The sequence below is a fragment of the Tachyglossus aculeatus genome, chromosome 11 (genome assembly GCF_015852505.1).
Source record: "Tachyglossus aculeatus isolate mTacAcu1 chromosome 11, mTacAcu1.pri, whole genome shotgun sequence".
Classification (NCBI taxonomy): Eukaryota; Metazoa; Chordata; class Mammalia; order Monotremata; family Tachyglossidae; genus Tachyglossus; species Tachyglossus aculeatus.
The window spans coordinates 58903070-58924170 of record NC_052076.1 but is presented as its reverse complement, the minus strand read 5'-3'; the positions used below and the strand labels follow the sequence as shown (position 1 = coordinate 58924170).

Sequence of the window (21101 nt, the reverse complement as noted above, 5' to 3'; positions counted from 1 at the left end):
CGTCATTACCTGAGTCTGCCCTTCAAAATCTTTCTTCTGTACCCCTTGCTTTGGTACCCAGTTTTGTCTCCCCATACAGCTGCTGTTTCAATTTCTTACCATCATCCATTCTTCTAACATGCTTCACTCAGGAAGGTTGTTTGGAAGCGAGTGTAGCTTCAGTGTAAATAGCCTTTCTTCATTCCAGAACTTCACTGTTTGTGATCTTATATACTTCCTGTAAAGTGATGCTGATGGACCTACTCAGGGAGTAAAACGGGGTGTCTAGGTCCCCTATCACTACAGAAGGTTCGGCAATCAATCAATCAACCAATCATATTGAGCACTTACTGTGTGCAGAGCACTGTACTAAGCGCTTGGAAAGTGCAAGTTGGCAACATATAGAGACAGTCCCTACCCAACAGTGGGCTCACAGTCTAGAAGGGGGAGACAGAACAAAACCAAACATATTAACAAAATAAAATAAATGGAATAGATATGTACAAGTAAAATAAATAGAGTAATAAATATGTACAAACATATATACAGGTGCTGTGGGGAAGGGAAGGAGGTAAGACGGGGGATGGAGAGGGGGATGAGGGGGAGAGGAAGGAGGGGGCTCAGTCTGGGAAGGCCTCCTGGAGGAGGTGAGCTCTCAGTAGGGCCTTGAAGAGAGGAAGAGAGCTAGCTTGGCGGATGGGCAGAGGGAGGGCATTCCAGGCCAGGGGGATGACATGGGCCGGGGGTCAGTGGCGGGACAGGCAAGAACGAGGCACGGTGAGGAGATCAGTGGCAGAGGAGCGGAGGGTGCGGGCTGGGCTGTAGAAGGAGAGAAGGGAGGTGAGGTAGGAGGGGGCAAGGTGAGGTGCTCCAGTTTGGTAGACTTTGGTCTAAATCCTGATTCCATACTGCTACCACACTCTGACAGTATTCCTAAAGGGTGTGCTGACCTCCCTTGTCTATGGATGTGCCACTGCTGCCTAAGTCGTGGAATTCTGTGACAACATTTTGTTCTGTGTTCAGTGAAAATCTTTGAGTTCAAGAATTCCCTGGTGGAGGCTCACACCTTACCTCGGTTTCCTCCACAAATCTTCAGCCAAAATGAGTAGGATTTATCACACAAATGCATGAACCCTCTATCAGCCCCCAATAGAAAACATGCTGAGTTTTGATTAAAATAGGTTTGGGTTGACCCATTTATCAAGAAGTTTGTGGGGAAAGGAAACCCTTGAATTAGCAATTTGTTTAGCCAGAGCTTTTACATGGGCTCCATCTTTGTCTCCTGAAAAAAGCACTGTATGTTAAATATTTGAGTTTTCGCAGCATTAAGGTTTTAAAGTTCAACAATAATTAGTGCAATCAGGTGCCAAGTGAATCAACTCCTGGGGGATGCATAATGTAGTGTGTACTGTGGCAGGATTCCAGACACTGTATCTATAATATAATTAGCACAAACCCACATTTTTCCATAACGTAGTAATTATGTAATTTGCTCAATAGCTTCAGCAAAAACACACCCAAACAGCAGCCTATTACCACATAAAGAAAGAAATGAATCATGGGGCACACAATCAGTCATTTATTTGCGGGGAGGGAAATGCATATTTCAGTGGGATACTCATTCATAAATTTTTCTGTATTCATTCATTGAATTGTATTTATCGAGTGCTTACTGTGTGCAAAGCACTGTACTAAGCTCTCAGGAGAGTGCAATATGACAACAGACACATTCCTGCCTTCAATGAGCTCACAGTCTAGAGGGAGAGACAGACATTAATATAAATAAATAAAAAGATAAATAAATTACAGATATATACATATGTGCTGCGGGAATGGGAAGGAGGATGAACAAAGGAGCAAGGAAGAGCAGCGCAGAAAGGAGTGGGAGAAGAGGAGAGGAGGGCTTAGGGAAGGCTTCTTGGAGATGTGCCTTTCGTATCTTTCCTTTTGCAGCCCACTCAACTTGTGGGAATCAAGTTTACTGAGTGCTAGGCTCTGTACTAAGCAATTGGGACAGAACAGGAATAGCAACGCAAAATTCCCTTCTCAAGGAGCTTATAGTTTAATAGGGAAGATGGACAAGAAGAAAAGCTCCAGAGGAACAAGTATAAAGCAGGAAATGGTACCAATGCACAGGAAAGAATCAATTGTATTTATTGAGTGCTTACTGTTTGTGAGCTTGGGAGAGTACAGTATGACAGAGTTTGTAGACATGTACCCGGTCCACAAGGAGCATACAGTCGAGAGGGGAATCAGCCAAACAATTTAGAGGGAATGAGATATAAGGACAGCTTCAAAGATGAGAAGAGCTGTGACCTAGGCCATTTGTGAGAGGAAGGGAATTCCAGGCTGGAGAACTAGAATACACAGGGGTTGGAGGTGAGAAGAGTCAAGAGTGAGGCATAGTTAGAAGGTCAGTTTGAGAGGAGTAAAGACTTGGGGCACAATAGGCACAAGAAAGCCAATACATAAGATGTAGAAAGCCTTGAAGCCAATGATATGGACTTTCTGTTTGAGGCAGAGGGAAATTGCATTAGGATTGCACCCTTTTTCACCCCTCCCTCAGCCCCACAGTACTTACGTGCACATCTGTAATTCATTTATATTAATGTCCGTCTCCTCCTCTAGACTGTAAGCTCTTTGTGGGCAAGGAACATATATAGCAACTCTGTTAAATTTTCTCCCAAGTGCTTAGTACAATGCTTTGCACGGTGAGCACTCAGTAAAGATGTTTGATTCAAACTAATCATTTTTGGCTTCTGAAAAGTAGAGAGATGTGTGTCACTGAAGATGAATCATACAGCAGTGTAGCCTAAGCATTAGGGTGGGTGTGGAGAGGTTGGAAGCAGGGAGACCAGTGAGGAGTCTAACTGTGAGGTGGCCAGGGATTAGTCCAAGGCGGTAGCTTTTTGAGTGGAGCAGGAGGGGGCTTATCCAGGAGCCGTGGTGGAAGAGGACAAGGAAATATTGAAAAGTTGACTAGATGTGAGGGCTAGAAGATTGGGAGCAGTCAAAGGTGATGCCAAGGTTGTGGGCTTCTGGGACAGGGAGGATGGTGGTGGTCTCTTCAGAGATAGGAAAGTTAAGAGGAGAATTGGTTTTGGGTGGGAAGATGAGCTCAGATTTGAGAAGCAGGATGGCTTAGTTGATAGAGCGTGGGCCTGGGAGTCAGAAGGTCCTAGGTTCTAATCCCAACTCTGCCACCTGTCTGCTGTGTGACCTTGGGCAAGTCACTTAACTTCTCTGTGCCTTAGTTACCTCATCTGTGAAATGGGGATTAGGACTGGGGGACCAGTGTGGGACAGGGATTGTGTCCAAACTGATTAGCTTGTATCTACCCTCAGTACTTAGTATAGTACACAGTAAGTGCTTAACAAATACCATAAAAGTAAAGATACTCTGTCGAGACAGTCAGTAGCAGAGAATAATTATTCATTCATTCCTTCAATAATATTGAGCTCTTACTGTGTGCAGAGCACTGTACTAAGCACTTGGAAAGTACAATTGGGCAACAGATAGAGACAATCCCTACCCAACAACGGGCTCACAGTCTAGAAGCAGGGAGACAAACAAAACAAGTAGACAGGCATCAATAGCATCAATATAAATAAATAGAATTATAGAATCTATAGATTCTATTCTATAGAATAGACTCTATAATTCTATTTATAGATATATGCACATCATTAGTAAAATAAATAGAATAATAAATATGTACATATATACACAAGTCCTGTGGAGTGGGGAGGGAGGTAGAGCTGAGGGAGCGAGTAGGGGTGATGGGGAGGGGAGAAGGAGCAGAGGAAAAGCGGGGGGGGGGCTCATTCTGGGAAGATCTCCTGGAGGAGGTGAACTTTCAGTAGGGCTTTGAAGGGGGCAAGTATGCTAGTTTAGCAGGTGTGAGGAGGGTGGGCATTCCAGGCCAGAGGTAGAACGTGGGCCGGGGGCGACGGCAGGACAGGCGAGAACGAGGCATAGTGAGGAGCTCAGTGGCAGAGGAGAAGAGTATGCAGGCTGGGCTGTAAAAGAAGAGAAGGGAGGTGAGGTAGGAAGGGGCAAGGTGATGGAGAGCTTCTTACTTCAAAGTTTTTCCTAGGGGTGACTGAAGGTGGTTGAGTCATGGAAGCCATGCTGCTTGTGAACTTCCAGGGCTCTATCTGACACCTTTGTGAAACCACCCTTGTGTCAGTTGTATTTCCTATTGGAGCTTTAGTAATGTCCTTTATAAAAGATGTCCCATTATCAGGCAATGACTGACTTTGAGTTTAGGCTATCTTCTGCTCTTCCCCAGTGAATATATTTCATAAATTGGGAAGGATGAAGAGCATTAATAAGCCCTGAAAAGACAAGCGTCATCGAATATGGTATTTCCCATCTGTAAAGTGCTGATAAAATGTAGTAATCGTGGTATTAGTTCAGTGTTTACTATGTGCCAAGAACTGTTCTAATCACTGGGGTAGATATATGTTTGCAGATTGGACACAGTCCTTGTCCCACATGGGGCTCATAGTTTAGAGGGGAAACAATTATTGAATAACCATTTTACAGATGAGAAAATGGAGGCACAGAGAAATGAAGTGACTTGTCCAAGATCACACAGCAGGCAAGTGGCAGAGCTGGGATTAGAACCTGAATTCCTCTTATTCCCAAACCTGTGCTGCCTCCCTAAATATTGGTTCTTTCTCCCCCTTAAACAATGAGCCTTGTGTGAGACAGGGACTGTGTCCAATCTAATGATCATTTATCACAGTGCTTAGCACATAGTGCATGACAAATGCCATTATTATTCCCAGCTAATCAGCCATTTCTGACTCCAGCTGTGAATTTGTGAATAAGCAGCTCTCATGTTAATCCCTCTCTAAATCGTAATTGGACAACTGGTAAATCATAATTTAATGCTCCTTTTATGGAAAAGGTTACTGTCACCTGATAAAGTAGGCAGAGCCTAAAATGAAGTATCGCTTTTGAGCATCTTGGCTCCCTCTTCTGTGGTGAAATTGATCTGACAATTCAGGGGATGTCAGATGAGATGGAGCTGTAACTCCTGCCTATGGCTCAGGCCATTCCCAAATGCCACCTTCCGCCTCAAAGTCACCTCCAAGATAGCAGATCAGATGTTCATTTGCCTTGGCCGGTACCAGCAACTGCCGTCTGCCTCTCTGTAGTGTGGAACGTGCCAGGTTGGAAGAAAGTAGGGTGGGGCAAGAAAGAGCAATTAAGAATGCAGGGGTTGGGGCTGCCAGCCGGATTTCCTTCTTTCTCCCATTACGGGATTTTTCTTGAAGTAACTTCAGCTGCAGCCCAAAGTATCAGGCCTATGCCATTTCCTCCAGGAAAATACTGTAAACCTTAATTACTGCCTCGCTGATTCCATATTGATTAAAAGGATGCAAATTATTTGTGACAAGCACACTGGAATCCAGCACAACATGGGGCTGATTACATCCTAATTTTACAAATGAAAACAAGTAATTCCAAATAAATCCCTTCACTACTGATCAGAATGAGTCTGGGCCTGCCTCCTAGGTGGAATGTCCTGCAGGAAGTTAGGAAGTAGCAGAAGAAGCAAGCTGACCTGAACATCTCTTGAACGTTCCACCCAAATGAGTGAAACTAAATCACGAAAAAAGAGAAATCTTGTTCTAGTGAAAGTTCAAAGCAGTCTGGAAAATGCACATGCTAAAGACAACTCACTCTCGAATGGCAAGGGACTTCATTACTTCCTTTGGTTTTTTCTTGTACTTTTATAAGGTTAAAAAAATAATGATAATTGTGGTATTAAGCACTTACTATGTGCCAGACACTGTGCTAATCGCTGGGGTAGTTACGAGCTAATCTGGTTGGACACAGTCCATGTCCCACATAGGGGCTCATAGTCCTAATCCCCATTTTACAAAAAAACTGAGGCACAGAGCGGTTAAGTGACTTTCACAGGGTCATACAACAGACAAGTGTTGGAGCAGGGATTAGAACCCAGGTCCTTCAGACTTCCAGGCTCATGATCTATCCACTAGACCTTGCTGTTTTGTTTATCCTGATAGGCCAGATTGCATTCTACATTGTATGTGTGTAACTTTTTTTTCTGAAGATATAACTCTGACGATGTGATCCTATCCACATGTGCCCCATTCCAAAGCTTCAGAGAAAACTCTTTGGTCCCCTGCTTATACCATAAAGAAAGACTCCCCTAGACCCTCTCTGGGCCTTGGAGAGAGCTTCTGGGCTGCCTGGAGGTGGTGAGACAAGGTAGATTCGAGGAGCGGGCAGGTTCCCAGTTTATTTACATATTGTGGTATTTAAGTGGTTACTATATGTCAAACACTGTTCTAAATTGTGGGAGTAGATACAAGTTAATCAGGTTGGCCAAAGTCCCTGTCCCACCTGGGCCTCGCAGTCTAAGCAGGAGGCGGAACAGGTACTGACTCCCCATTTTACAGTTGAGGAAATTGAGGCACAGAAAAGTGAAGTGACTCACCCAAGGTCATGGAGCAGAGAACTAGAGCTGGGATTAGAAGCCCGGGTCCTCTGACCCCCAGGCCCCTGCTCTCTCCACTAGCCCATGCTGCTTCTTGGTTGCTGAAAACCTTGCTGCAGTTGATGCCATAATAATAATAATGGCATTTATTAAGTGCTTACTATGTGCAAATCACTGTTCTAAGTGCTGGGGAGGTTACAAGGTGATCAGGTTGTCCCACGGGGGCTCACAGTCTTAATCCCTATTTTACAGATGAGGGAACTGAGGCACAGAGAAGTGAAGTGACTTGCCCAAAGTCACACAGCTGACAATTGGCAGAGGCAGGATTTGAACCCATGACCTCTGACTCCAAAGCCCGTGCCCTTCCACTGAGCCACACTGCTTCTCTACCACTCTATAACAATTATGGCATTTGTTTAGCACTTACTATGTGCTAGGCACCAAAGTAAGCACAGCAGTGCATACAAGAAAATTGGACTGGACACAGTCCCTGTCCTACTTGAGGCTCACTGTCTCAATCACCATATTGCGGTTGAGGTAAATGAGGCACAGAGAAGTAAAGTGACTTGCTTTAGGTCACACAGCAGACAAGTGGCAGAAGCAGACTTAGAATACATGATCTTCTGACTCTCAGGCCCATGCTCTATCCACTACACCATGAATTCTAGTAGATGTGTTTGCCCCGCGGTTAAGTCTTGAGTAGGAATTATCTAAGAGTCAAATGATAGATCTTCATAGTCTAATTGACAACTGAAGAGCAGTGTGGCTTATGGAAAGTGCACAGCCTCGGAGTCTTGGGACCTGAGTTCTGATCCCAGCTCTGCCACTTGCCTGCTGTGTGAGCTCGGGCAAGTCACTTCATTTCTCTATACCTTGGTGTCCTCATCTGTGAAATGGGCTTTCAAACCCTGTTCTCCCTCCTACTTAGACTGTGTACCCAGGTGGGACAGCTACTGTGTCCTATCTGCATAATTTATGTCTACCCCAGCACTTAAAATCAGTGCTTGACACACAATAAGCACTTAACAAATACCATTAAAAAAACAATAAAACTGAGAACTGACAGAAAATCTTTGCCTCCTAACACCATGTCAACTAATAATTCCAAGTTCTTTTTGGTTCACCTAAAATTACATTTAAAGCCAGGACAGTATTGTAGTAGCAATCAGGTTAAAATGAAGACCAGCTATGAAGTCAGCAGGTGTATCCAGGACTATCCTAGCCTGTGCAACTCCCAGGGAATTATTGCAAGCTGCATGGACTAATGTTTTTCTTTAATGCGTGTCCATCTGGCATCAGGATTGTGGTTTCTGCAGACTGGTGTGTGAGTTAAGGAATTGTTTATTAGCTCAGGGGATGCAGTAGTTGCTAAGACAACTGCAGCGTGGCCACTTATGATGTCCGTGATCAGGAGGCACAAGTTGTAATTTCCCCATGGGCTCCCTGTTCGTCTGAGCGGGGGAGCAGTGGGACGTTGTCCCCATGGCCTGAGATTGGATGATGGGGGCAATGAAGACCTGATACTCAGAGCCCTTTTGGGCCATGTTAGTCTGAAGCCTGTGTGGGGCTCGGAGGGAGACTCTGGAGCTCTCCAACACACCTGAATGAAATCCCGCTGCCTCCACTGTCTGGAGACCCTCTACTCCCACTACCCGCTGCATTGAATTAGATCAGTGCTCAGCGCTTAGAACAGTGCTTAGCACATAGTAAGTGCTTAACAAATGCCATTATTATTATTACCTTGCCACCTAGTGGTGGGCTCCTGTAGCTTAGCAGCACCCTGAACTCAACACTAACTGCAACTTTGCAAATTAAGGTTATCAAGAAAGTGGTTGGGTTTTTCCTACTGAGGTGTTGACTGGATCCTGGTGAAACACAGCAACACCCAGGACTGAGTTTCTGTTTTCTGCAGACAGAGTGTTCTCCGCACAGGGCAAATAACCCACTCTGACAAGGGTTGGGGAGATTGGGAGAGAACAGTCAGGACACAAATCTCTTATCTTTTCCCGTCAGTAGTTTCCCAACATAGCCATTGACTAGGTCAAAATTTGGCAGGGTTGAAAGTGTCCCAGGATGGCAGGACAAAGGGGTTACTTAATGAGGCACTGCTCCACCACTGGAGCCACCATTTTGTGAAGCTGAAACTCAGTGTTGTCCCCTTACAGTGAGTCAAGGGGAGGCTTTTCAATCTGTCTGCCTTTGTAGCCTCAGATGAAATTCCACTAGCCCTTGATGGAGGAAAAGCTGGCAGGCAGTGCAATTATGCCTCAAAAATGTGCTCCTCTATTGGATTTTGCCAACACCGCTAACATATCTGAAAGACTGTAAGTGGAGAAGAAAATAATACTAAGAGAAATGAAGGCCAAGCTTATTACCATTCTGAGCCTTGTTCACATTATTACTGCTGTTTCACATTTATTAAGCACCTTCAGTGGACCAGGAATACTTACAAAAGTGCTGTGGTCAGATCTAATTCCACTTCTGGTAATTATATTTTGTCACCTTTAATTCCCTTTGCAATTTTATCTTCCCTTTCTCCCTAAAACTGGATAAGAGGGATTTCTGGATGTTTGGCCATTCATTATTTGGGTCCACCCTAAAAGGAGCTCCATCTCAGTGGACAATGAAGCCAAGCTGGTAGAAGGGGTTTCCTCCCACCCACAGACATTGCGAAGTTTAGTTAAAAGATCAGGGAGACCCGTTGAGGATCTCTGGAGAAAGAAAGAGAGCACCATCTTTGGTTGTGGAACCACCCAGATGTGAGGACAAGGTTAAACAGATGTGGTGTTGGAGTCGGTCATCAGGGAAGACGCATCAGCTGCCCAACCTGTTATTTCTCCTCTTATCTATCTTCCACCAACAGATGAGAATAAATCCCATTTGCAGTTTAATATCTGCAGGGGACTCTTGTCATTCTATAGCCACTAACAAGCCCATCTGTATTTGCTAGGTTGGTTCCAATCCATCCTGGCTGTTGCTGGCTTTGCCTAAGTTACAGAAAGGAAGGAAGCCTTTATTTGGCTTACAAACCCCTTCCACTGAGTAGGCAATAGAGGAAATCAAACCCATGCAAGGAAGATGTGGGGAGAGCCCAATTTTCTGAAGGATACTGCTCCTCCTCCTCCTCTTCTCCTTCCCCGGATAAGGAAAGATGTTGGCCACAGTTTGAGCCTTCCTTATCAGTCCCTGCTGCTCTTGGATTCCAGCAGGGTGTCCTTTTGTTATGTAATCTCGTCTGTTTTCCAATCCCTTTTTCACACTTGGTGTTCCTGAAATTGTGTTTCTACCAGACACTTTTTTCTGGATAGTTTCTTTATTCATAAGACCTAAGAGATGAATGTCCTCAAGAGAGTAGGGGGTGGTGTGTGTGTGTGTGTGTGTGTGTGTGTGTGTGTGTGTGTGTGTGTGTGTGTGTGCGCGTGTGCATGCACGAGCTCGTGTGCGCACACCCGCGCAGGCGTGTAGGCAGAAGCATGAATAATTGTAGAGTGAAAAGAGAAAAAGGTTAATTTTCTGTTTAGTCCTATTTAACCCTCATGCTGAGGACAAGAACCTGGCTCTATGCACCTTCTGAGCCCTGGGTAAATCCTGGAGGAATTATTTCTTGGTTCAAAAGAAGCAAGTTTATGTTAGTACTTCAAGTATTCCAACAGCATGGCTCAGTGGAAAGAGCACAGGCTTTGGAGTCAGAGGTCATGGGTTCAAATCCCGACTCTGCCAACTGTCAGCTATGTGACTTTGGGCAAGTCACTTAACTTCTCTGTGCCTCAGTTCCCTCATCTGTAAAATGGGGATTAAGACTGTGAGCCCCACGTGGGACAACCTGATCACCTTGTATTCTCCCCAAGTGCTTAGAACAGTTCTTTGCACCTAGTAAGTGCTTAACAAGTACCATCATTATTATTATTACTTAGTTTAAAAAACAGGCCTATAGTCAGTGGACCTGAATTCTAAATCCCAGCTCTACCAATTTCTTGCTGTATGACCCTATGCAAGTCACTTAACATCTCTGTGCCTCAATTTCCCTAACTGTAAAATGGGGATTCAATACTTGTTCTACCTCTTACTTAGACTGTGAGCCCCATGTGAGACAGGGGCTGTGTTTCATCTGATTGTCTTGTATCTACCCCAGCACTTAAGAACAGTGTTGGGGTAGATATTAAACACATAATAAGCACTTAATGGATATAATAATGATAATAATAATGATCCACAGCTGTGATTTTGAGACAGAGACAGACAATAGTCCCAGAAATTCAATGTCTCAAGCAGACTTTTCAGTAAAGACATCTGAGAAGAAGCCCCAGGGGACTCCTATGACTCTGCAGGCCAGGTCTTTACTTGGGAATATGTCACCTGGCTTCATCCTCTAGATTGTAAACTCTTTATAGGCAGGGAATATGTCTGCTAATTCTGTAAGATTATACTCCTGCAAGTGCTTAGTACAGTGCTTTGCACATATTAAATGCTCGGTAAATACCATTGATTTCATACAACTCTCTTGGTCATTGCCTTGCCATTTTTCCATCCTGAAAGTGAATAAATCCTATGCGGTTGGATTGATCATTTTTTCCAAGTTACTAATGAATCTCTCCGGGTAGCCAAACAAAAACGTCTGGGGCCCTGAAGTGTGTTATTAATCTAGGGCAGACTTTGATGGCAGCAGGAATCCTGGAATTAGGGCTCGAGGAGCAAATTTCCTTATTGATCTGTGTGTGTGTGTGTGTGTGTGTGTGTGTGTGTGTGTGTATGCTCAAGGAGCAAATTTCCTTATTGATCTGTGTGTGTGTGTGTGTGCGCGCATGTGTGTGTGTCTGAATTTCAAGCGGCCCAAAGTAAACAATATCCTACTTTTCCTCCTGAATTCCCAGAGCACATACCACCTGAGTCTCACTGGAGACTTTCCTAAATATGATTCTGGTCTCTGGGATAATGGGTGTCACAGGCACCAAGGTAATGCCACAGCTGTGCAAGAAACCTGCTCCTTGAGCTGTTTTGTGTTTTGAATCTGAATAGCTATACAACCTCATGTTCAGTGCAGGGAAGGCAGTAGCATGTCAACCCTATTCAGTCATATCTGCTCCACAGCTGATAACAAGCCTCATGACTGAGGGCAGACCAAGGGTGATAATGAATTGTGTGTCTAGGAAGCGTCTGTTTCTTGTAATGCCATGTTCCCCCTGACAAGACTCTCTGGTGAAGCCTCCTTGGGTAAAGACTTATTCAAATGTTCCTCCTCTCAGCTCGTCGCAAAACCAAAGCATCAGGAAGACTGTAGAAAGGGCTGCTGATTCAGATCCTCAGGCAGGAGTCCAGGACAGCAGGCCTGGCTCTTCAGCAAAGCTCAGCTTCAGGCATTCGGCTCCCACTGAGGCTGCAAGGCGGAGGCCAGGGAGGGAAGAGTTTCTCCAGAGAGACAACTCACCCCCACTTCACCAAGACAGACAGACACACAAACATACACTTTAAAGTCAGTAATTTCCCCTCCCAGAACCCTGTTCTAACAGGTTCATCTTCCAACTTGGAATTTCCCAATTTTCATGACCCAGAGCTTTATGGTTGCCTCTTCTTTAGGATTAGCTGAGGCAGCTGCCTCTCTTCAGTCAGTCAGTTGTATTTATTGAGTGCTTATTGTGTGCACAGCACTGTATTAAGCACTTTGGAGAGTACAGTATAACAATAAACAGACACATTCCTATCAAAGCTGACCCTGCTCCTTAGTCCCCATCTGTTCTTAAAGTTAATATGCAGTGGAACCAGCTGTGGCTCAGAGTGGGGAGAAAGATTCTTGACTTCCTCCCTTGTAGATGGCTCTTGTGCCTCCATGCCTTATGAAAATGTCTTATGTCCCCAAAAGCGTATCGGGTGGCGGCATAAACTGGGGAAGCCCCCAGATCCCAGGAAAGACAACCTTGGAGTGACATGTTCTAGGCTTGTTCTCTAGACTGCAAGCTCGTTGTAGGCAGGGACCATATCTACCAACTCTGTTATATTGTACTCTCCCAAATGCTTAGTGCAGTTCTCTGCATACAGAAAGTGACTTGCCCAAAGTCACACAGCAGCAAGTGGTGGAGCTCGGGTTAGAACCCATGACTTTCTGACTCCTAAACTAGTGTCCTATCCACTACACCATGCAAGGGATCCATGTGTCATTAGGGAGAAGGATCTGTCCCCTGCTCACCCTTCCTGATCATCTGTCCTGAGAGTAGTGAGCAGGAAGAGGGAAAGCCAGTCTGCTAGACCCTCAATCTTCCATGCTTGGGCAGGTTCTGCCCAGTCTTTGCTGATTTCTTCCCCAAGAAAAGTCCATAAAACATTCTTCTTGTCTCTGGGAGTTGCATATAATACCATTCCCATAGCTTCTGATGGTAGCTGTTCTAATTTGACATTATTTATTCCAAATATTTTTCATTGCACTACTCTAAGCTGTTCTGCACTTGTCATGAAATCAATATGCGGTGCACAGAGTAATTGCTGCTATTATTTTTATCCAGTAGATACACACAACCTGCACGAGTCCTGAGGCATCCCCGTTCCTTTCAGAGAAACGATGAAGGTTTTGTCCGGCAGGTGCTTCTAAACCCTCCTCCTTCCCTACCCCCACCCCAAGCTTGGACAGCCTGACCCTCTTCCGGAAATGAGGAATCATCCAGCCAGGCGGAAACTCCCTCTGGAAAAGCAGTGAGGCAGGAGGCCTCTGCCTGCTTGTCTGACCTGGAATTGCTGTAGCTTTGGGCTCTGGCATCCTTGTAGAGAAATGCTTATTCTGGGCAGGAATTATGAGTCCCGCCTGAGTGGAAGAAGGGAGATGAGAGGAAAATAAGGCTGATCTCATTCCTTTTACTAGCAGGGTCATCGCCGAGGAGAAATACGGGCTGGGAATATGAGCTGGTTGAATTTGGGATTGGTTCCCCCATCTAGCTTGCCCCTTTCCAGCTCTGGGAAAAACCTAGCAGAACAGGAACACTACGTCACTGCTTACTGATCCCTCATTATGACTTCGGTCTGGGTTCTTGCCTCAAAGCCACCTGAATAAATAGTTGATCAGTCCAGAAGTGAGTAACAAAGGCCTCTCTCTTGTCTGCTAAGTATGTGAGTTGTCTGGATAGAAGGTGCAGCATCTTTCTTCTCTATCTGGTTGGACATTTGATGGTGAGTAGTTTTGTCATGGATGGAATAAATGAAAGTCTATTTTGGTAAAAGACGTAAGAGGAGGCTCGACTGTACTTGTCTCTCGAGAGTCTCTGTTAGCTTTGCTTCTGAAGGAAGATCAAAAAAAATCTAAATCTGAATTACTGAGATCTAGATATTCACCGCCTGTCCTTTTTTCATATATTAATGGCTTTCTGCATACTAAGTGTCATTTATACTTTATTAGTCTTCTGCCAATCTGCCGATCTGCCTCATGCCTTGCCTTTAATATGCCACTCAACCATTTGAGTTTTAATTCAGGAAGACAGAACATGGCATTTAAAAATCTTCTTTCACCTCCTTACAAGCACAGGTGAGGGATATAAGGAGTAACAGATTCTTCCGCTTCTGTGTTCTGCTTTCTGTCCCCTTGGACTGTTGGTGAAATCCCTCCAGGGGGAAGCAAGTTGACATTAATTATATTCCTCCCTTTCTATAAATACATCATCTGATTCTGAAGCAGATTTACCTGACTTTGTTTTGGTAACTGAGGAATTAATTCCCAGCTCTTCTTTATTAATGTGACTCCTTGCAAGGGATATAAATATGCATGTTGTCATGAAATTCATATCTGACCGAGCCTCGTCTAAGGTGGAATTTATCAGTGTAGTTAGCAATTCAGGAAATGGGTGAGAGAGATGAGATCCTTGTATTTATTTTTAATTAATCAAGAAAGCACAAGCTATTGGACACATTGGGACAAAAAGACACACTCTTATCTAGAGAGGTTAGAGCAGTTTGAAAGAATAATAATTGTGGAATTTGTCAAGGGCTTACTATATCAGTCAGTCATATTTACTGAGCACTTACTGTGTACAGAGCACTCTACTAAGCACTTGGGAGAGTACAATATAGCAATATGAGACCCTTTCCCTGCCCACAGTGAGCTTACAGTTTAGAGGGAAAGGCAGACATTTATATAAATAAAAATTACAGATATGTACATAAGTACTGTGGGGCTGGGAGGGGGAATGAATAAAGGGAGCAGAAAGGAGGCCTTAGTCAGGGAAGGCCTCTTGGAGGAGATGTCTTCAATAAGGTTTTGAAGGTGGGGAGAGTAATTGTCTATCAGATTTGAAGAGTTAGGGCATTCCAGGCCAGAGGCAGGATGTAGGCAAGAGGTCGGCGGCAAGATAGATGAGATCAAACTACAGTGAGTAGGTCGGCATTGGAGAAACGAAGTATGCGGGCTGGGTTGTAGTAGGAGAATAGTGAGGAGAGGTAGGAGGGGGCAAGGTGATTGAGTACTTTAAATTGGAGCATTATGTGCCAAGCAATGTCGTATATGCTGGGGTAGATCCAAGATAATCAGGTCCCACATGGGCTCACAGTGGGAGAGGGAGAATTGGAAATATGAAGTAAGAAATCTGCACTGCCATTCTAAGGGGAAGATTAATCCTAGAAAGTGGCAAGATGATATGGTTGGAAATGAATCATTATCCAGAAGTCCAGTTTGGTGGGTGAGGCCCATCTGACAAAAGAGACAACTTGCCCATTACTTCAGAGACCCTGAAATCCAGAGAGTGTATGTGTCAAAGGAGATTTTGCCCTTTTTATGCAAAGGGTTCGTAGTGTTGTAAGAAAGTGGCAACTTCTTGGTTTGGGATGAGCCAGGGGGATGGGGAGTGAGAATGGAGCTGAGGAAATGGGTTGGGGGAGGGGTGCAAGGAAGAGCAGATTTTCTTCAATAGCTTCCAGATGCTACTCATAATCTAATCAATCCATTGATTATTTATTGAGCGCTTATTGTGTGCAGAGCACTGTACTAAGCCCTTGGGAGAGCACAGTACAACAGAGTTGGCAGACATGTTCCTTGCACAAAATGAACTTATAGTCTAGAGAGGGATTTGAATTTGTTGGCCTTTTTTTTTTTTTTTAACCAAATGTTTCCTTGTCTGTGATCTCATATGTCTGAACTGGGAAGGGATGGATATAACCTTGTTTTTTAAATGAGGAAACTGAGGCAGGGAGATTAAATAACATTATTTATTCATTCATATTAATGTTTATGTCCCCCTCTAGACTGTAAGCTCATTGTGGGCAAGGAATATGTCTGTACTCTCCCAAGCCCAAGTGCTTTGCACACATTAAGTGCTCAATAAATACAATTGAATGAATGAATGTCCAAGGCATGCAGCAGGGCAGTGGCCCATCTGGGACTAAAACCACATCTTCTGACTATGCTCTTTTCATTGGGCACATTAACTCCTCAATCAACCGTCCCACCCCTTTCCCACTGTCCGGACCTTCCACCACATCCCCCGCTCATTCATATTCTCCAGCCAAACTTATCTCTTGGTCCTCTCATACAACTGTTCCTCCTCCATAGTATTGCACATCCCCTCCACCCACCGCCTTCAACCTCCCCATACCTGGCTTGACTTCTCTCTTCTGCTCTTTGCAAAACTGGGTCAATTGTATACTGTCCATCATTTGGACAGCTTTCAAACTGTGCTCTGGATGGTATTCATTAACAGTGTCGACATTGCTCTAGGTTTTCCAAATTTCTGAAACTCAGCAATTGTTGTTATTGAGTGCTTACTGTGGGCGGAACACTGTACTAAGCACTTGGGAAACTACGATATAGTGTAGTTGGTAGACACGTTCACTACCCTCAATGAGCTTCCCCTTTCTCTATTTAGGCCCTCTCTCCTCCTCTATGAAGTCTTCCCCAGATATCCCCACCTGTCTCCACTCACTCTGGTTTCCCCTGAGAAATGGAGAAATAGCAAGGGGCAGTGAAATCCTTTAATAGTGGAGCAAAGAGGAATTTAAATTTAAAGACAATTTACTCAGTGAGAGTGTTCCTAAGGAACTAATAGAACTGCCTTGGGTGCACAGTGGACAGCGGTAAATGGGTGCTTAGTACAGTGCTCTGCACACAGTAAGCGCTCAATAAATACAATTGATTGATTGATTGGGTCTCGGGGCTTTCCCTTAGGCAGTGGGATGAACTGGATTCCACTGAGATTCCCTGTGCAAATCTGGAATATCATCCAGAGTGCAGACGACCCCGCTGTTCATCATGGCACGATTAAATTTCAAAATGACTGTAAACTCGTTGTGTGTAGGGTAACATGCATACCAATTCTGTTATATTGTACTCTCCCAAGCACTTGGTACAGTGCTTTGCACACAGTAAGTAGTTAGTAAATACAATTGAGTAAGTGGGGATTTTGAATGGACCAATCATGCAGCATTGGGAAGGAATATATCAGTCATTTCCATGTCTCTGCCCTGGGTTGGGCAAATCTCTGGTTTTCACCAATTGCCTAATGACTTTTCTTCAGGTCCAATAACTTGGATGATGGCCTATGGTCACTGAGCTGCCCTGAGAGAATAATAACTTTCAAAAGAAACAAAAAATGAATAGTCATCCTCCTCCAAGTAGGGTCAGAATTTCTTTTTCACGATATCTTCTTCCAGGAAGATAATGAGTCATTTTCAACAAAAATTGTTCATTACCATTAAATGGGACTGGCTTTCCAGGGACTCGAGCACTGTTTATTGAAACTGGGTAAGTGGTTCATGGATTGCTGAGTTTCAGAAATTTGAAAAACCTAGAGCAACATCGACTCTGCTAATGAATACAATCCAGAGCACAGTTTGAAAGCTCTCCATATGACGGACAGTATACAAAAGAGTACTTGAAAGACCTCCCCGTTAAATATGGATACTTCTCACTTTCGGCTTCCCCTTTCATTCAAGGAGCTCAAAGAAATTCATAAACAGAGAGCTTCCTCTTTAAACCCGAAAGAATCACCAGATTGGGATCAGCTGGCAACATTCCAGTGGTATGTCAGGGCATACTGAACATTCATTCAAACATTTACTGAGTGCTTACTGTATACAGAGCACTGTACTAAGCGTTTAATACTGTACTAAGCGCAGAACACAAAACACCATTAGATAGGTTGGGGTGGTTATAAAGGAAGAAGGCCTGATCCTTGCTTACAAGGCTGGGGGAAACAGGCCAGACAGAGAAAGAAAGGCAGCGCATATGTCTGGAGCATATTTGTTTAACTCATATGGAAAAAAAATTAGAGCACAATTATAATCACAGTTATTTACTGAGAATGTACTCTGTGCAGAGCACTGTACTAAACACTTGGGAGAGTACAATAGCTAGTAGATATGATCCTGGCTCTCATGGAACTTGAAATATATTGTGGGAACTGTCTCTATATGTTGCTGACTTGTACTTCCCAAGAGCTTAGTACAGTGCTCTGCCCTCAGTAAGCTCTCAATAAATACGATTGAATGAATACTACAGCAGACTAGGGTAGGCGAGAGAGACGAGTATCAAAAGAGCTTAAGTGTTATGGAAGTGCTGAAGTGGCAGAAGAGCAGGAATAAGGTGGGGAGTTGAGAGGAGTCAGAGAAGATCTCTAGACTGTGAGCTTGTTGTGGGCAGGGAATGTGTCTACCGATTCTGTTGTGTTCTCCCAAGCACTTAGTAGAGTGCTCTGCACACAGTAAGTGCTCAATACGGTTGTTTGATTCTGGAGGAAATGTGATTTCAAGAGGGCATTGAAGATGGGGAGAGCCGGTCTCTGATGGATGTTGTGGAAAGAGTTCCAGGCAGTAGGAGAAAGCATAAGCCAGCAGTAGATGACTAGATAGGTGAGAACAAGGCACATGAAGATAGTTGATATTGGAAAGCATTTAATGTTGTATAAAATTATGAGGCATTGAGTCAGAGAAAATTAGAAGGTTCGTATATTTGGCCTTAGATTTTTCATAATCTTTTATAAAAACTGACAGCTATAGAAGAGCAATAGCTACTATAACTACCTCTAGGTCTAGATGTTGGCTTGATCTGGGAAGGCTTCAAAGAGGAGTTGGGATTGTAGGATGGTTGCATCCATATTGATAGACAGCTCTGAGGTCTGATAGGGTTAAGCAGTCATCTAAGACAGAGTAGAAAAAAAAACCCTTTCTGGGTTCCTTTCCTCAAGGCAAGAGGCTGTGCTTGCCGTGTTGAAATGTATCTGAACATGCCTGAAGCTGTAAGAATTGAAAATAAGTCATGTCCTTATATACAAATACCTACTAAATCAAGTGACTTCCTTCAGTGGTAGGGGATGGGGGATTCAGAATGCAGGAGCCCAGAAAGAGCCTTTTACCAGCTGCGTAATAATAATTGGGGCAGTTGTTAAGCCCTTATTATGTGCCAAGCCCTGGGTATTGTATCTACTCCGGTGCTTAGCCACCAGATCAAACACAGCCCCAGCTGGGATTCACAGTGTGAGGGAGAGATATTTAGCCCCCATTTTACAGAAGAGAAAACTGAGGCACATAGAAGTCTAACACCTCTATGTTACACCATACAAAGCAGTATGGCTTGGGAGATAGAGTGTGGACCTCAGAGTTAGAAGGAACTGGGTTCTAGTCCCAGCTCTGCTACATGTTTGCTATGTGACCTTGGGTAAGTCACTTAATTTCTCTGGACCTCAGTTACCTCATCTGTAAAATGGGGATTAAGAGTGTGAGCCCCATGTGGAATAGGGTCTATGCCCAACCTGATTAACTTGTATCCACCCCAGTGCTTAGAACAGGGCTTGGCACATAGTAAGCACTTAAAAAGTACAATAATAATAATAATATCTTGCCCAAGGACACTCAGTAAGCAAGTGGCAGACTTGGGATTAGAACCCAGGCCTCCTGATTTCCAGGCCTGGGCTTTTCCCATTAGGCATCACTGCTTCTCTGAATGATGTGGAGGTAACTCAAGGACAGGGAGGAAGGTGGTGTTGTAGGGATTATTTGCTTATTACTGACCTGTTTGCCCCCCTCAGCGATCCTCTGCCAGGTTAAGTTCACCCCTACACAATGGCTTCCTAATCACAGCACCCCAAATAGCAGCACTGCGAGCATTTTAAGTAGAAGTAATTAGCACGACACTTAGCTATGCTGTTTCTGGATGGCCAAAGCTAGAAAAACCCAGACACCCAAGGAGAGGAGAGCAACACCTCTGACCAGTAATGCAATCAGTCACACTGCTAGTGGCTGAAATTGATGGGATAAAACTTAACCAATATAGAGGTGGCCCCTGCACATTGAACTATGATCATTTGCTTAGGTAAAAAATGGTAATTGTGTTAGAGATGACACACTAGAGGACTCAGTCCTCTATATGATGGGCAGGTTCCCATCATATTGATATAATAAATTAATAAAAGAATTCTGTAGTTGTGGTCAGAGAGAATAAGGTGCTCTCCGAGTACCTAGATTGGAGGCAATTTCACTGTTGACATGCCTCCATTTCTCTCTCCAACAATAAAGTTAGAGGAAGAAAGGAGCTGCCACTTTGTACCTAGACATCATTCATAAACCTAAGAAGAGTGTGTCAAAGGACAGAAAGCTTCAGACAGACAGAGCAGGATAGATTTTTGCCCTCAGTGGAAAAATGCAGCATATAAGAGAAGATAATTCACTAGGAGGTCTCTCATTGCATAGACTGCAAGTTTATAATGGACAGGGAATGTATCTGCTAATTTATCTTGTATTGTACTCTCCCAAGAGCTTAAAATAGAGCTCTGCACATAGTAAGTGCTCAATAAATACCATTGATCGATTGATGAGCTCAGAGGGAGAATTGTCCCCATGGCACTGTAATGGCTTTGGGGATTTCTTTTAAATCAGGTCATTTTCATTAATTTCCATTCATAACCAATTATTACAGATATAATGTTGCTGGAAGGATGAAGATATTGCATATGTTAAATGGTTTCATTTTCCTAAAGACTCAGTAATTAATAGTTCACAACCATAATGCCACGCTATTATAATCACAGAGCTATTGGCCTAAACCTGCAAAATACAACCACTCAGCTCTTAAAGGAATATCATCAGAGTGCTTTTTTCACCCTTTCTCTCTTCTCTTTATTGTACCAGAAAAACCCCTTATGACCCTCATTCCTTCCTTCCCCCATCCTTGCCTGGCCTGTAACTGTAGGAGTGGGAAAACCCTTCTTTCTTCCAGAAGCATTTGTGTTGGAAAAATAAACTCAAACTCCTTTAAAGAGTAGAATCCTTTACTCTGGCAAAGCAGAGAAGCAGTGTGGCCTGATGAAAAGAGAACAGGCCTGAGAAACAGAGGAGTTGGGTTTTAATCCTGGTTCCACCACATGCCTGCTCTGTGACCTTGGGCAAGTGACTTCTTTGTGCCTCAGGTTTCTTCTCCTCTGTAAATATCTCCATCTTGGGCTGTGAGCTCCATGTAAGGTAGGGACTGTGTCTGACCTGCTCACACTGCATCTACCCCTGTGCTTACTGTAGTGCTTGGCATATAGTAAGCATTTAATGAATACTACAGTTATTAAAGTGGGTGAGATGCAACAGCCCAGTTTCACCATAGTGAAAATGGAAGAAAACTGCTCCAGCCCCGACAAGCCCAGCTCTGAAAAGACATTTGGGGCTGGGGACACTTTCAGCACAACAGAGATGAGGAAAC

The 21101-nt window shown here is 44.0% G+C and overlaps 1 protein-coding gene across 1 annotated transcript in view; it reads left to right on the top strand.

Annotated features, from left to right (window-relative positions):
- CHST8 (carbohydrate sulfotransferase 8) overlaps positions 1–21101 on the top strand; it is a 248249-nt gene that overhangs the window by 81107 nt on the left and 146041 nt on the right. The gene's annotated exons all lie outside the window — the stretch shown is intronic.